Below are 15,818 nucleotides of genomic sequence, written 5' to 3'. Positions count from 1 at the left end.
TGATGTCACCCTTACATACACCATGGCAACGCACAGGGTAAATCTCATTGTAATGTGGTGAAAATAATTAGAACTGCACTTACTTGTTGTAGCTTATGAAATATTAACCTATTCAATCTGTATCTCACTCACAGCTACCTACTCAATATCTGTGTTAAATACAGTAACCACCTCATTCGCTGGTAATCACTTGTTGGCAAATATGTAGCACCATTATTATTCCTTCATTATGAACAGTGATCAGTAATGTGAAATTATATTCTTGCAATAAAGGATGTTAACCTGCGAATAAAACACCAGAATTACAATAAAATTTGATACACACTGCTCACAAAAAAGTGCATCAATAAAAATTGATACCCTGCGTATGTGCTCATGATTTGCCCTTAACCCTTCCAAGGAATTGTCCAATATTATCATTATATGTCATCCTATTGTTACTATTATTTTCACATTCTATTTGAATAATATTTCACACTTGCTATGACACAGGCATGAAAATATCATTTGTTCTCCACACCACAACTGCATTCCGCATGAACTACAGCGCTGTCATCAAAGGGACTTTACAAACAGCCAGTGGGGAAAGACGTTCCAAACATGGTAGGATATGACTATTTGTAATTACAATACAGAGTGTAACCTACTGCAGAAGTAAGAAGCCTATCATTTGACAATGACCTAGTGCTAAATTATTGAATGAGATTGATCAGCGCATTGACATTAAAACTTGAGACTTATGAGAAAGGGCAGCGCGGTAGCACAGTGGTTAGCACTGTAGCTTCACAGCGCCAGGGTCCCAGGTTCGATTCCCGGCTTGGTTTACTGTCTGTGCAGAGTCTGCACGTTCTCCCCGTGTCTGCATGGGTTTCCTCCGGTTTCCTCCCACAAGTCCCGAAAGACGTGCTGTTTGGTAATTTGAACATTCTGAATTCTCCCTCCGTGTACACGAACAGGCGCCGGAATGTGGCGACTAGGGGCATTTCACAGCAACTTCATTGCCGTGTTAATGTAAGCCTACTTGTAACAATAAAGATTATTATTATTATTAAAGAGTATGGGAGTGGAACTAATTGGATAATTATTTCAGAGTCGTCACAACATGATGGACCAAATGATCTTGGTCTGTGCCATATCATTGTATAATTCTAAGCCCAATGCTTGTGAAGAAGTTCTTTTTGGCATCACTCCTGCAGAACCTAGTTCGAATTTTTAAGATTATGCTCGCTTTGTTCCCTACTGTAAGGATGCGCAAGGATGCACTTTCAGAGACTTCATTAATACACAGAAAAATTATTGATTAATTAAGAATTATACAGCAGCCACATGGCTGTAACTAACTTCCTACATAACTCTTGCCTAAGGGAGCTCCATCCCCTGGGGTGATTCCTCATTCTAAGTCCCTATTGGACGCTCAGGCCATGTGACCCTCAATCTGCTGTGTTGCCCTTAAAGGGACTATCACCACATTCCTCCCACTTTAACTCCATTATACAATCTTCAATAACTAAATTACTCAATCCTAAATTGTGACTAAACATTATATATGTGAGTAGGACAATTGTAACTCGAGGACACGATTCAACGGTAACGTTTCTCAGTGTCATTTTGCGCGTGTTTGGCATGGTGTTTCTCAACGGCCGCATTGGAGAGATTGCAGCCCATATTCAATGGCACTTAGTGTCGAAAATGAGCCCCCATGAGCTTCTCTCCATTTCTGGCTATATCGTTGCCTGATTCACCTGACTCGCACCGCAGCTTCTTGCCGCTGCTTTTAAACGCTCCCTCCACTCACTCCCAGTCAACACACCACAGCATGGCAGCGGGCAGCCTTGCTCCTCGCTTTGGGGGTGCCAACCTGGCCAGGCTTCGCGAGGCTGAGAATGAGAGGTGGAATATCTTGTTCCTCCGCAGGTGTCAGAGTCAGCAATACTGCCTGAGTGGCAGTGGCAGCGGAAGCATGGCCAGGAGGACCGCCGTCCAATGTCAGAAGATCAATGACCTCCACCACACTTCAAGGCTAAGTTACCACCTCTCTCCTGGCACCAGTTCTGACAGCAACCCCTCAAATCCCCAATGCCACCCACCCCGCTGCCCCACTGATCATTCGCTGACTCCTCACATCTTCCCTACATACAATCTTCATGCTTGTTCATGCCACCTGCTATCCTGACCCATCAAGCATACATCTCACAATGCCCTCTCTTTGTCCCCGCAGGAGAAGAGAACCCATAATAAGCGGGAAAGAGCCAAGACTAGGGTGGAGTCCCAGAGATCCAATGAGTAATGGGCCCTGGAGAGCACGGAGTTGACAGAGGAGAGAGCTGTCACCGACAGCGAGGTTGGCCTGTGCCATAGAGGTGAAGATCCACTGCCCCTTCACCCAGATGACCTGGCTCAAATGAGTAGTTCAAGTCAGACAAAATGATTGTTCCCTTTTTACTGACAACATTTATATTGTCTTGCAGGATCTCCATCTGATGAGGCTGGGCCATCCTACGCCTCCCAAAAGACCACCATTGAGGCATCACAACTATCATCCCACCTTCCGCCAGTGCAGAGACACACACCTGGGTGGGTGACATTAGTGGACAGGCTTCTGGGGCACAATTTGCCGAGCACCACACTGTTGCTGGTGCACATCAGGTGAAAGCAGAAACATCCACGGGAGAGAGCAGTCGGAGGCCTGTTGCCGAGCAGTCATTGCCGAGCCTCTGGACCCGGTTCTCCCAGACTTGATGCAGATGATAGGCCAGAGCTGTGACATTCAGGAGGGGATGTCAGATACATTCCAGCGACTGCATAGCCCATTGGAGGAGGCCCCAATGGCACCAACACTACTAGGGTGGCGATCATCTTGGAAAGCTTGGAGCATGACGTCTGCATCTTGAGTGGTGGTGCCCAAGGCATGGCTCAGTCTGTGATGATCATGGCTGAGGTCCTTGGCATCATGTCACGGTACGGTACGGCGGCACGGTAGCACATTGGTTAGCGCTGTTGCTTCACAGCTCCAGGGTCCCAGGTTCAATTCCCGCTTGGGTCACTGTCTGTGCGGAGTCTGCACGTTCTCCCCGTGTCTGCGTGGGTTTCCTCCAGACGCTCCGGTTTCCTCCCACAAGTCCCAAAAGACGTGCTTGTTAGGTGAATTGGATATTCTGAATTCTCTCTCAGTGTACCCGAACAGGTGCTGGAGTGTGGCAAGTAGGGGATTCTCACAGTAACTTCGTTGCAGTGTTAATGTAAGCCTACGTGTGACAATAATAAAGATTATTATTATTATTATGTCCCACTCACTGAGGGAAGTATCCCAGATGCAGGTGGACATTGCCGAGGCACTCCAGAGCGTGGGCCAGTCACTGAGGAGCATCGCTGAGGGCATCAACACAATAGTGCGGCAATGGAGAGCCTCCAGGACTGGCAGAGCCAAATGACCCAGAGGCCTCTAAAGCTCATTCCAGCTGCCCTTCCATCCCAGGGATTCCCCCAGGGCCCTTGGTGCACCTTCAGGGAGGAGAAAGCACTGGTGGCCAACCCGGAGTCTTCCGCCAAGGAGACGACGGCGGTCTCCGGTGCTTCTCCTCCTCTAGATACCAGCGCATCTCAAGGGCAGCGGTAAGTCGGCTTGGGCCCTCCGGCTCCGGGCCCTCCAGAGGACGTCCTCCAAGGGCATCAAAGACCGCAGGGAAAGCACAAGGCTGCTCCCACCTCTGATGTGCATCCTGGGGACACACCCAGATGTAGCAGCAATGAAATGAAATGAAAATGGCTTATTGTCACAAGTAGGCTTCAAATGAAGTTACTGTGAAAAGCCCCTAGTCGCCACATTCCGGCGCCTGTTCGGGGAGGCTGCTACGGGAATTGAACCGTGCTGCTGGCCTGCCTTGGCCTGCTTTCAAAGCCAGCTATTTCCTCAAGATCCCGTCAATGAGCCATCACCACTGCAACATACAAAAATCCCATATTAACTACATAATATGGCATGATGTCATAATATAAAACTTTGGCAGTGGATCAAGTAGAATCACCAGGGGCGTCATTCTCCGACCCCCCGCCGGGTCGGAGAATGGCCGTAGGCCGCCGTGAATCCCGCCCCCGCCCCCGCCGAAGTCTCCGGTACTGGAGATTGGGCGGGGGCGGGAATCGGGCCGCGCCGGTTGGCGGGACCCCCCGCTGGATTCTCCGGCCCGGATGGGCCGAAGTCCCGCCCAGAAATTGCCTGTCCCTCCGGCGTAAATCAAACCTGGTATTTACCGGCGGGACCAGGCGGCGTGGGCGGGCTCCGGGGTCCTGGGGGGGGGCGCGGGGCGATCTGACCCCGGGGGGTGCCCCCACGGTGGCCTGGCCCGCGATCGGGGCCCACCGATCCGCGGGCGGGCCTGTGCCGTGGGGGCACTCTTTCCCTTCCGCCTCCGCCACGGCCTCCACCATGGCGGAGGCGGAAGAGACTCTCCCCACTGCGCATGCGCGGGAAACTGACAGCGGCCGCTGACGCTCCCGCGCATGCGCCGGGAAACTGTCAGCGGCCGCTGACGCTCCCGCGCATGCGCCGCATTTCCGCGCCAGCTGGCGGGGCAACAAACGCCATTTCCGCCAGCTGGCGAGGCGGAAATCCCTCCGGCGTCGGCCTAGCCCCTCAATGTTGGGGCAAGGCCGCCAAAGATGCGGAGCATTCCGCACCTTTGGGCCGGCGCGATGCCCGTCTGATTGGCGCCGTGTTTGGCGCCAGTCGGCGGACGTCGCGCCGTTGGGGGAGAATTTCGCCCCATAATTATTGGCCAGGATTCTCCCAACGGGCGGCTAAGTGCCGATGCAGGAGTAAATACGGGAGTGTTTTACTCCGGCATCGGCGCCCATTCCGGGACCTCATTCTGCGGCCCACATGGGGCTAGGAAGGCGCTGGAGCGGCCTCCGCCACCCCAGCTGCCGATCCCGGCCTGAGCCCGGCGCCGCGGGGCCCACACAGGCACAGTTGGGATGCCGCCAACTAGCGCATGCGCAGTGGCCTTCTTCCCCGCCGCGGCCCTGACACCAGCAGGGCTACAGGAGCCGACGCGGAGGAAAGGAGACCGGGGGGGGGCACAGAGGCTGGCCCAGCGATCGGTGGGCCCCGATCGCGGGCCAAGCCACTACGGAGGCCCCTCTCCCGGGGTCAGACCCCCCTCCCCCCCACAGGCCGCCCCCGGACTCTTCAAGGCCGAGGTTCCGCCGGCTCACAGGATGTTAGAACGGCACCGGCGGGACTCGGCGTTTTGATAACGGCCGCTCGGCCCATCCGGGCCGGAGAATCAACGCGCCGGCCCGGGGCCAGAGAGCCGGTGCATAGCCCGACCGGCGCCGCGTCGACCACGCTGGTGCCGATGGCGCCAATTCTCTGCACTGCGCTGCGCCGATTCTCCGACCCGGCAGAGGGTCAGGGAATTCCGCCTATTGTCTCTAAGACACTCTCCTGTCATATCCAACAGACATGAAGAGACGATCCGCAGTAATTTGCTTTTATCATGTCTTGACATTTCTTTCACAATCGTGGTGTGTCACATGTGCAGGGATGGTGGTCATAGTACCCTGGGCGCGATTCTCCGCTCCCGTGACTAAGTGCCCTCGACGGTGTTCACGACGGTGCAAAACGGCCCCGATCTCGACTGATTCAGGGCCCGAAAATGGGCTAGGATCGGGGCCACGAGAAACACGGGGGGCGTGTCACGATAGCAGCGTCGTCAGCGCGTGCCGGGCATTGGCGCCGCGTAAAAGGCGTAACTGGCGTCAACCCGTGCATGCATGGTTGCCGTCCTGCCCGAGGCTGTCCCGCAAGAAGATGTGGGATGGATCTTGCGGGGTGCAGAGGAAAGGAGGTCCTCCTTCAGAGAGGCCGGCCCGCCGATCGGTGGGCACAGATCGCGGGCCAGACCCCTTTTGAATCCTACCCCAGTGAAAGAACCCCCCTCGCCCCCCCCACAGGCCGCACCCCCCCAGCGTTCCCGCGCTGTTCCCGCCGGCAGCGACCAGGTGTGGATGGCGCCAGCGGGAAGCCGTCGTTTTGGGCAGGCCGCTCGGCCCATCCGGGCCGGAGAATAGCGGGTGTAGCGGAGAATCGCCATTTTGGGTGTCCCGGGCGATTTTCCGGCCTGCGCCGCGCAGAACTCGACAGGGCCATTCTCGCCGCTTGGTGAATCGCGGGAGTGCTCCGGACCGGCGTCGCGGGGAAAAATGGCGCGCCAGCGGATTCTCCCAACTGGCGCGGGAGCGGAGAATCGCGCCCCCTGTTTCTGGTACTAAAGTCATGTGATAAAGTTTCTTCACTTTCCAGTAACTCAATTCAGCATCTTTATCATTCATCATTTTATTGTATCGGTGCTGTGCGTTTCTCTTCATGTGACCATTTGTTTTTCTCTGTTTCTTTCCCTGTCTGAATTGCTGATTCTGCTGTAAATATCAATGTTTTTACATCTTAATCTTTCTTTGTCGAGCTTCCTTTCTTCAAGCTCTTATTCTCCCGATTCAATTCTTCACTGGACATATTCTTATTTTCCAGTTGCTTTCTCAAGGAGTTCAGCCTATTCTACATTGTCTCATCAATGTTTCCTTCTTTTCAACTTCATTTTGCACATTCTGGCAAAACTTTTTCAAGTTTTCTGTCAGTTATTTCATCTTGTTATTAAAAAAATGTTAATTAAAAAATTCCAATGAAGGGGCAATTTAACGTGGCCAATCCACCTACCCTGCACATCTTTGGGTTGTTGGGGTGAGACCCACACGGACACGGGGAGAATGTGCAAACTCCACACAGTCACTCGAGGCCGGAATTGAACCCGGGACCCTGGAGCTGTGAGGCAGCAGTGCTAACCACTGTGCCACCGTGCCGCCGCATCATGTTGTTTGAATGTCTTCTCGAGAGTATTTTGCTGATTCATCTTTATGTTCAACAATTCCTGGTTTCTTTTGTAGTTTTTAATTTCTGTGTTTCTTCGGAGGGGAATCCATCATGTTCTTACTGGATACATGCATTTCACAAATGGAACCTTCATTTCTACTTGTCTTAACTTCAGCCAAACCCTTTTGGCTTCACTGTTAGTCACGTCTGTCTCTGACGAAGTGATGGTTCGTTTCCATTTTACTATTCTCTTGTTGCCTTTCTTCTGGGGTCTTTCATTGCCCTACTGGATTCTTTCAGTGCCACCTTCTGAGATCATTCATTTCCTTCCTTCTGGGATCTTCTTTGTCCTCTTTCTGGGGTCTTCTATTGCCTCCTCTTTCAGGTCTTTGCTGCCTTTGTATATTTTTTGACAATTGCCCTCTATCCCGGGTTGGTCTTTCATCTCCTTTTAGAATTTCTATGCCTCCTATCTGAGGTCTACTTTTACTCTCTTTCTGGGGTCTTCCAGTGCATCCTTTCTGAAGTCTCTTCCTTGAGGCCTTTGTTGCTTATGGACCACACAGACTCAGCCAGCAAAGAAAATAGTTTCTCTCCACCCTATCTAAGAACAAAGAACAAAGAAATGTACAGCACAGGAACAGGCCCCTCGGCCCTCCAAGCCTGTGCCGACCATGCTGCCCGTCTAAACTAAAATCTTCTACACTTCCGGGGTCCATATCCCTCTATTCCCATCCTATTCATGTATTTATCAAGATGCCCCTTAAATGTCACTATCGTCCCTGCTTCCACCACCTCCTCCGGCAGCGAGTTCCAGGCACCCACTACCATCTGTGTAAAAAACTTGCCTTGTACATCTCCTCTAAAATCTAATCCGCTAATCATCTTAAACACCTAATTTAGATCACAATTCGTCTTCCATATCCAAATGAATGCAAAGCTTGTCAATGCAACCAGCCATCATAATTTTGTTATCATTATTCGCTCATGGGATATGGACATCTCTGGCAATAATTGTCCATCCATATTTGCTCTTGAGAAGTAGTGAGTTGTCTTCTTGAACCGTGCAGTCCATGTGTTGGAGGTACACCCACAGCACTGTTAGGCAGGGAGTTCTAGGATTGTGATCCAGTGACAGTGACGGAATGCTGATAGAATTCCAAGTCAGGATGATGATTGAGTTGAAAGGGTGATGGTGGTGGTGTTCCTGTGCAACTGCTGCCTTGTCCTTCTGGGTGGTGGAGATTGTGGTGGTTGTGGGTTAGGAAGATGTTGCCTAAGGCAACTTGGTGAGTTCCTGCAGTGCACCTTGTGGATGGTACACACTGTTGAGAGTTCCATCACATCTCTGACGTGTGCCGTGTAGATGGTGGATACATTTTGGGAAGACGGGAGGTGAGTTACTTACCACAGGATTCCTAGCCTCTTACCTGCTTTTGTAGCCACAATATTTACATGGCTGGTCCAGTTCGGTTTTTGGTCAATGGTAGCCCAAAGGATGTTGATCATGTTGATCAATGGCGTCCTTCTGCACTGTGAATTCTATGAGATAAATCTATGATGTGCAATTGAGCGATGGCAATGCTCTTGAATGGAAAGAGTAGATGGTTAGATTCTCTTTTTGAGACAATGTCAGCTGCAGCTCAGCGGGTAGCACACTTGCTTCTGAATCCCAAGGTTCCTAATTTATATCTTGCTTCAGTGCAAAAATCAAGGCTGACACTCTAGTACAGTGCTGAGGGAGTATTTCACTGTTAGAGGTCCTGCCTTTTGGATAAGATGATAAACAAAGGCTCCAGCTGCCTGCTCGGCAGGAGGTGAATGATCTCATGGCACTGTCCCATGTTGTCCTCGGCATCCTGGCCTATCTTTATTTGGCAATCACAAAGAAGAGGTTATCTGGTCGTCATCACGTGCCATTTGTGGGAGTTTCTTGAGCGCAAATTTACTGGTGATTATATAATAGTCAATATACTTCAAACCATCATTTGTTGTCTGTAAAGTGCTTTGAGACGTCTGATGGTCATGAAAAGCACGAGATAAATGCAAGTCTTTTCACTGAGATGGCCATCATCTGAATTCTGACCTTATCATCGATGAAGCAGCTGAAGATGGTTGGGCCGAGGACACTAACCTGAGGAACTCCTGCAGTGATGTCCTGGGATTGAGACGATTGACCAACAACAACCACAATCATCTTCCTTTGTGCCAGGTATGACTCCAACCAGCGGAGAGCTTCTTCCTTGATTTTTGCTTTATTCTTTCACACTGATGTGGGCACCATTGGCAAGTCCAGCATTTGTTGCCCATCCCTAATTGCTCTTCAACTGATTTTTTTTCTGGATCATTTCAGAGAGCAGTGAAGAGTCAATTAGTTTGTTGTGGACTTGAGCATTAGTGAGCCAGATGCGTTTTTACAACAATTGACGATAGTTTTGTAGCCAGCATTACTGAATTCCAGATTTATCACTTGAATTTAAATTGCACCAACTGCCTTGGTGGGATTTCAACCCATGCCCCAGGTTATTTCCCTGAGCTTCTGGAATACTAATCCAGAAGGTCCCATTGACTCCAGTTTTGCTAGGGCTTCTTGTTGCCCTACTCGATCAAACAATGCCTTGATGTCAAGGGCAGTCACTTTCACCCACCTCTGGATTTCTGCTCTTTGGTCCATGTTTGGGTCATGGCTGGTTTGAGGCCAGCAGCTGATGCAACCACCCACCCTCAGGGTTTGTAGCTCCCGGCACTATGTTTAAACACCAGCCCAGGATTCTCATATCACTCTATCCAGCCCAGCTGTCTTCACCAGACTGTGCAGGATGTCAGCAACCCAGAGGGAACAGGCTAGCCACCACCCACCGAGCCCATTATCTGCGAGGCACACATGCCCCACTTGGATTTCTACTCACCGTATCTGGAGTCTTCATCCATTCTAGGGGCTTTTCACATGAACTTCATTGAAGCCTACTTGTGACAATAAGCGATTATTATTATTATTCCCTTCCAGTAAACAATGTTGTATCCCTTTGACCCGCTTGTTTGTGAGCTTTTCGCGCAGCCTTGCCAGGGTCCAGCTTCCCTCCCCTCAGTCTTTCCTCTGCCTTCCATTGTTCATCTTCTTCATCCCCCTCCCTGCCCCTCTGCCTGCCATCGTGAGCCTTCGCCCTCTCCCTCTCCTAGCACAGCCCTCCTTCCACATTACCCCCTTCACTCCATTAGGCCATATCTCCCTCACCCTCCGGGCTCACCTCGCACTCCATCCCCGGTCGAATTTCGGACCTTTGCTGCAGCGGCTGCATGATCCCCGCTACCCAGATAGACACTGCTGTGTGGTACCAGGGACAAGGAAACCCCTGTACTCCCCAGTACTGTACTGATTCAACTCAGTGACACAGGAGGGTCCATGGGTCCAGCAGCACTGTGCTGTCCATGAAGACCAGCTCGGCACTGAGGTGGAGGGCAGGAACCAGTCTGTCCCGGCAGAGGGGTGAACTGCGCATCAGGAGCAGCACAGCACTATGGTGGAAAGTTGTTGCACTCGCCCTGAGGTCTCTAGTGAACTGACAACTGCCTTGTTGACGCATCTCATCAGCAATCAGGTTTGACGCCAATGTAATTTCCCGCCAGTGTGACGGAAGATTTAAAGGCCTGATGGGATGCCGGCGGGTAGCTGTTTTAATGAGCATTCAAGTGCCAACTGCGAAAAGGTGGCGTGGTGGCACAATGGTTAGCACTGCTGCCTCACAGCTCCAGGGCCCCAGGGGCCCGGGTTCAATTCCAGCCTCGGGCGACTGTTTGTGTGGGGTTTGCACTTTCTCCCAGTGTCTGCGTGGGTTTCCTCCGGGTGCTCAGGTTTCCTCCCACAGCCCAAAGATGTGCAGGTTAGGTGGACTGGGCATGCTAAATTGCCCCTTAGTGTCCAGGGTTGAGCAGGTTAGGTGGAGATACGGGGATAGGGCTGGGGGTGTGGGTCTAGGTAGGGTGCTCTTTCAGAGGGTCGATGGGCTGAATGGCGCCCTTCTGCACTGTAAAGATTCTATGAACCCGCCATTGGGAGAATTGCAGCAGGTTTCCAACTTCTTGGCTCCCACCAGATTCATCGCGCTAGCAAACCCACCGTGGGCTGGTCGGGAAAATTCCACCCTGAGCGTCACCAAAAAGATTATTGATCAGAAAGCGCTGTTTGATAAGACTGTCAACCGCATTGTCCATCATTTGCTGATGATTGATAAGGCTGGGTTGAATTTTACCTGCCTTCATGGGCAGGATGCACCTTGGGCAATTGTCCACACTGGTGAGCAGAGACCAATGTTGTAGCTGTACTGGAACAACCTGGCTAGGGGCATGGCCAGTACAAGCTGTTAGCACCTCAGTCAAGGTTTTTTCAGCACCCACAGCCTTTGTTCTATCTAGTACCATCAGCCATTTCTTGATAATAATCGAACGCTTTTAACCTTGTTATGCTTACAGTCATATTGTCGGTTGGTAGCACAGAACTTAAGTATTGCTGAAAAGAGAGACTTTTTTGTTGAAGCTTTTCATCTTGCACTCATCAGACCAAATTGTAAGAATACCAAATGTAAAGCGAATAACAATCTATACTGTTTGAGAAGAGATTGGTTGGCAAGTGCATTCTGATTGGTATCAACATCCTGGGGTTACCATTGACCAGAAACTGAACTGGACTAGCCATATAAATAGTGTGGCCACACGAGCGGGTCAGATGCTTGGAATCCTTCAATGAGTGACCCACCTACTGATTCCACAAAGCCTGTCCACCATCTACAAGACACAAGTCTTGCCTGCATGAGTGCAGATCCAAAGACACTGAAGGACTCAATACCACCCATGACAAAGCAGCCCCTTGATTGGTACCTCTTGCACAAACATTCACTCCCTCCACCATTGGCACACAGTGGCAGCCGTGTGCATCTTCTACAAGATGGCAACACCTCTATTTTTAGAGATGCACTGCAAGAACTGACCAAGGCTCATTGTGCAGAATCTTCCAATCCCACGACCGCTACCATCTAGAAGGAGAGGAACAGCAGATACCTGGGAATATTACCAGCTGGAAGTTTCCCTCCAAGACACACCACCCTGACTTGGAAATATTTCAACTTTCCTTCACTGTCGCTGGGTCAAAATCCTGGAATTCCCTCTCTAACTGTACTATGGGTGTACCTACACCACAGGGACTGCAGCGGTTCAGGAAAGAAGCTCATCACCAAGAGCAACTCGGGATAGGCAATAAATGTTTGCTTAACCAGTGACGCCCACATCAGATCGGGTAACAAATAAAAATAGAGGTGTTGCCATGGTGAATGCACCAGTTGATGGTGACTGATGGTTATCTGCCAAGTGTTGTTTGAAATTTAAACCAGGCAGCTTGACTCTGATTGGTCAAGGCATTGCCCTGAGGAATGAGCCAACAAATGGCTATTTAGCTGAAACAGGTGCAATGTGTGTACATGTTCTTTCTGTCAGAAAAAACAGGGCCCTGTGTATTAATGCATGTCACTTCCCGTATACGCAAATGCACCGCTCTGCAAGCCCAAATGACAATCTTAAATTGGTTGTCAGCATAATTTTGAGCACACCGAGGATTATTTAACAAATCTTCTCAAATGACAGAATCACATCTAATGTGGACACTTTTTTGCAAGCATGGGCTGGGCTATACCTTACCTGTTGCAAACAGCAGCTAGGACATGCTGCTTGATATGAACGGCCAGTCTTTCAGACTTAACGCCGACATACCTGGCATCACATTGATGCTAAAATTCATATACCACATTATTCATCTGTGTGATAGGCAAATCATAATTTTGGCTTGACTGCAAGATTCTGTTAGTTGCAAACACCACTCGCGTTGCTACTGCATACTTCTATACTTCTAATCTTGTGATCCCTGCTATAAAGTGCATTGTGCGGAAATTGGGTGAGAACAGGATAAGGCTGAGTTGAGATGCTATCAGTGTTCAAATAGTCAGAGGGTGTTCATTCACAGTTCAGGTTGAATGCCCAATTGGGTGAGGAACTGAATGTTATGCAGCAATCATTCAATCATACCTCTTGCCCATGCCAATGCCTTCAGGAAATGAAGAGAGAGAGAGAGAGAGTTTGATGGGATAGAGGGGGGAAAGTGAATCTTGAGTGTTAAAGACTCTGGGCATTGAAAATAAGTTCTGGAAAAGAGGTGCCCATGCAGTTGAAGTTGACAGAAACATTTCTCTCAGCAAGGGCTCAACTTACTTCAAAGCATACTCTGCAACTTGGCCACAGCAAGTTCACATCACTTCAGTATCCATTGTCAGAATTCCTCATGGTGACGACAGCTTAATTGGAAGTTCATATTTACTTGTTTTTCGCTGCCCAATGGGCACAGAGAATTCTCCCATCGAGGTGCACTTCCCGTGGCTGGTTTCATGTTGAAAAGCCCTTTTCTGAACTGTGTCGATTGTGGTGTTACTTCCGCATCTGATCTCTCCATAACAAGCACACTGAATGCCTTTTCACACTCCGAATCCAGTGGCCGTCTTGCCAGCAGCATAGCGTGTCGCTGCCTTGCGGCCTGCTTTTTGTGCGCTGTAGCTGTGTGTCCCTTTCACAAGCTCTTTGAAGAGGGTGCATCATTAGAGTAAAGTCAGTATTCATTATCTGTGGTACAATTTGAGGTGTACTGATGCTGTTGTCCAACTTACAATGTGTCCGCCTTCACCCAGCATGTATCGGGGTTCAGAAGAATGAGAGAATAAGACCCTGAGGGGACTTGACAGGGTGGGTGCCTAAAACAAAAGGACCGAGTTTAAAAATACGAGGTCTCCCTTTTAAGACAGAGATGAGGGGAACTATTTCTCCCAAAGGGTCGGTGGTGTGCAGAATCCCCTTCCCTAGGGAGTGGAGGCTGGGTCTTTGAATTTATTCAATGCAGTGTCAGACATATTTTTGGCAGGCGAGTTAAGGGTTCTGGGGGTGGCAGAGAGGAAATTGGAGCGAACACCACAAGGAGATCAGTCAGGTTACAGATTGTGCTTGAGTACAATTCTGCTGCTGTTGATAGACCTCAGCACTCCATGGGTGCCCAGCTTTGACCTGCTAGAGATATCCCGTGCTCCCTGTCTGCCCTTACTGTGCCTTTCCAGCCTTTGGCGCCTGAAGCGCAATGGCCAGGGGCTCTATAGCTAACGCAAATAACAACAGAGCTAACGGGCATCCCTAACACCCCTGAACTGGGGCTATAAGACCTACACTCCACCAGATCCTTATCCCTCTTTGGAATCAAAGAGAGGATGCTTGCACCAACGTGGCCAGCAATTCCCCCCATTCCCACGAATCATTATACATCCCAGGAGCTGTGCCAGCACTGCAGAGAACTGTTTATAAAATTCCACCAGAAAGCCATCCGGCCTCAATGCCTTCCCCAATTACATTAGCTCAATGCACCCCATGACCTCCTGCAGTTCCAATGGTGCCTTCACCACCAGAAATTCCAAACTATCTGGAAAGTGCTCCATCTTCGCATCCTCCACCCGGCTCTCAAACTTATACAACCCCCGATAAAATACCTCAATCACCCCGTAAATTTTTTTCTGAGTCATCACCAACCCCCCGCCCCCCAATCTCCTGTGTGGACGCCTGCCGTCTCAACTGATAAGCTAAAATCTGGCTGGCCTTCTCCCCATACTCATAAAACACTCCCCTAGTACACCGGATCCGGCCCACCGCCTTCCCTATCAACACCAAATCGAATTCTACCTGTAGCCTCTTTCTTTCCGCTAACAGCTCTCTTGCTACGGCCACTGAATGTCACTGGTCCATTCCACAATGGCCTCAGCCAACCTCGGCCTCTCCCCCCCTCTCAACCTTATTTATCCCTGTAGGCCTTATAGGATATCACCAGCCACCCCCCCCCCCCTCCACCCCCCTCCGCCTAATCACTGCCTTAAACGTTTCCTAAAGCTGGAGGGCGAAACCTTCCTGTTCTGGTTAAACTCCACGTAGACGTCTGTCGCCGAAGCTACCTTCTCGCGGAACTTCTTGTCCGCCAGGGGTGCTGAATCTAACCTCCATGGGGGATGCGCGCCTGGCTCGTTTCGAACCTCACATACACATAACGTGGCGCGTGGCCCCATAGTACTATCGTGGTTTACTCAGTCTATACAATCCCCGGGAGTAATGACCTCCCACAACAAAGAAACCTACTCGGGAATGCAGCCAATGCAAGTGGGGGAAGGAGGAAAACACCCTCTCTCCTGGGTGTCTAAATCTCTGCGGGTCCATGGGTCCAACCCGCCCCCTCATCTGATCCATTAAAAAACCCAGTTCCTTCGCCATTCCCGACATGACCAATGACTTGGGGCTCGATCTATCCATCCTCAGGTCCAGAACACAATTGAAATCGTCCCCCCATAATTAATTGATAACAGTCAAGGGGCGAAATTCTCCGTTATCGGCGGAAAGTCTGCCGATCGGCGCAAAAAACGGCGCAAATCCGACTTGCGTCACGTCGGAAAAATGGGTCGAAAGTCTCCGGCCCAAAATGGGCTAGCAGCGACGTAACGGGATCCGCGCTTGCGCAGTGGTTCACGCCGTGCAGCGTCATACGCGCCGCACGGCGTGACGGCTCATAAGGCCGTGCTGCTCCCCCCCACCCGACCGGAACACCCGACCGCAACACCGGAATGGATGGCTGGCCGCCGCTCAGCCCCGAGGTTCGAGTCACGGGATGTGGAGGCGCTCCTGGACGCGGTGGAGCAGAGGAGGGATGCCCTGTATCCCGGGCACGGCCGCAGAGTTGCCCCACGCCACAGCCGGCGTCTGTGGAGGGAAGTGGCAGAGGCCGTCACCGCTGTGGCCCTGACACCACGGACAGGCACCCAGTGCCACAAGAAGGTGAACGACCTCGTCCGAGCAGGCAGGGTGAGCCTCCCATATCCCCCCCTCCCCC

At 50.9% G+C, this 15,818-nt stretch overlaps 1 protein-coding gene and 1 long non-coding RNA gene across 3 annotated transcripts in view; both read left to right on the top strand.

Moving 5' to 3' along the window:
* The window catches only part of LOC140424793 (uncharacterized), a 455,234-nt gene that overhangs the window by 406,392 nt on the left and 33,024 nt on the right, over nucleotides 1-15,818 (top strand). The window lies entirely within an intron of this gene.
* Nucleotides 1-15,818, top strand: part of LOC140425708 (uncharacterized) — a 30,885-nt gene that overhangs the window by 1,656 nt on the left and 13,411 nt on the right. For both annotated transcript variants that reach the window (XR_011947938.1, XR_011947937.1), the window contains exon 2: nucleotides 493-603. This is a non-coding gene — a long non-coding RNA (uncharacterized lncRNA). The remainder of the gene's footprint in view (nucleotides 1-492; nucleotides 604-15,818) is intronic.

The sequence above is a fragment of the Scyliorhinus torazame genome, chromosome 6, assembly GCF_047496885.1.
Source record: "Scyliorhinus torazame isolate Kashiwa2021f chromosome 6, sScyTor2.1, whole genome shotgun sequence".
Lineage (NCBI taxonomy): Eukaryota > Metazoa > Chordata > Chondrichthyes > Carcharhiniformes > Scyliorhinidae > Scyliorhinus > Scyliorhinus torazame.
The sequence above is the reverse complement of the archived record's forward strand: the minus strand, read 5'-3'. Positions and strand labels throughout refer to the sequence as shown.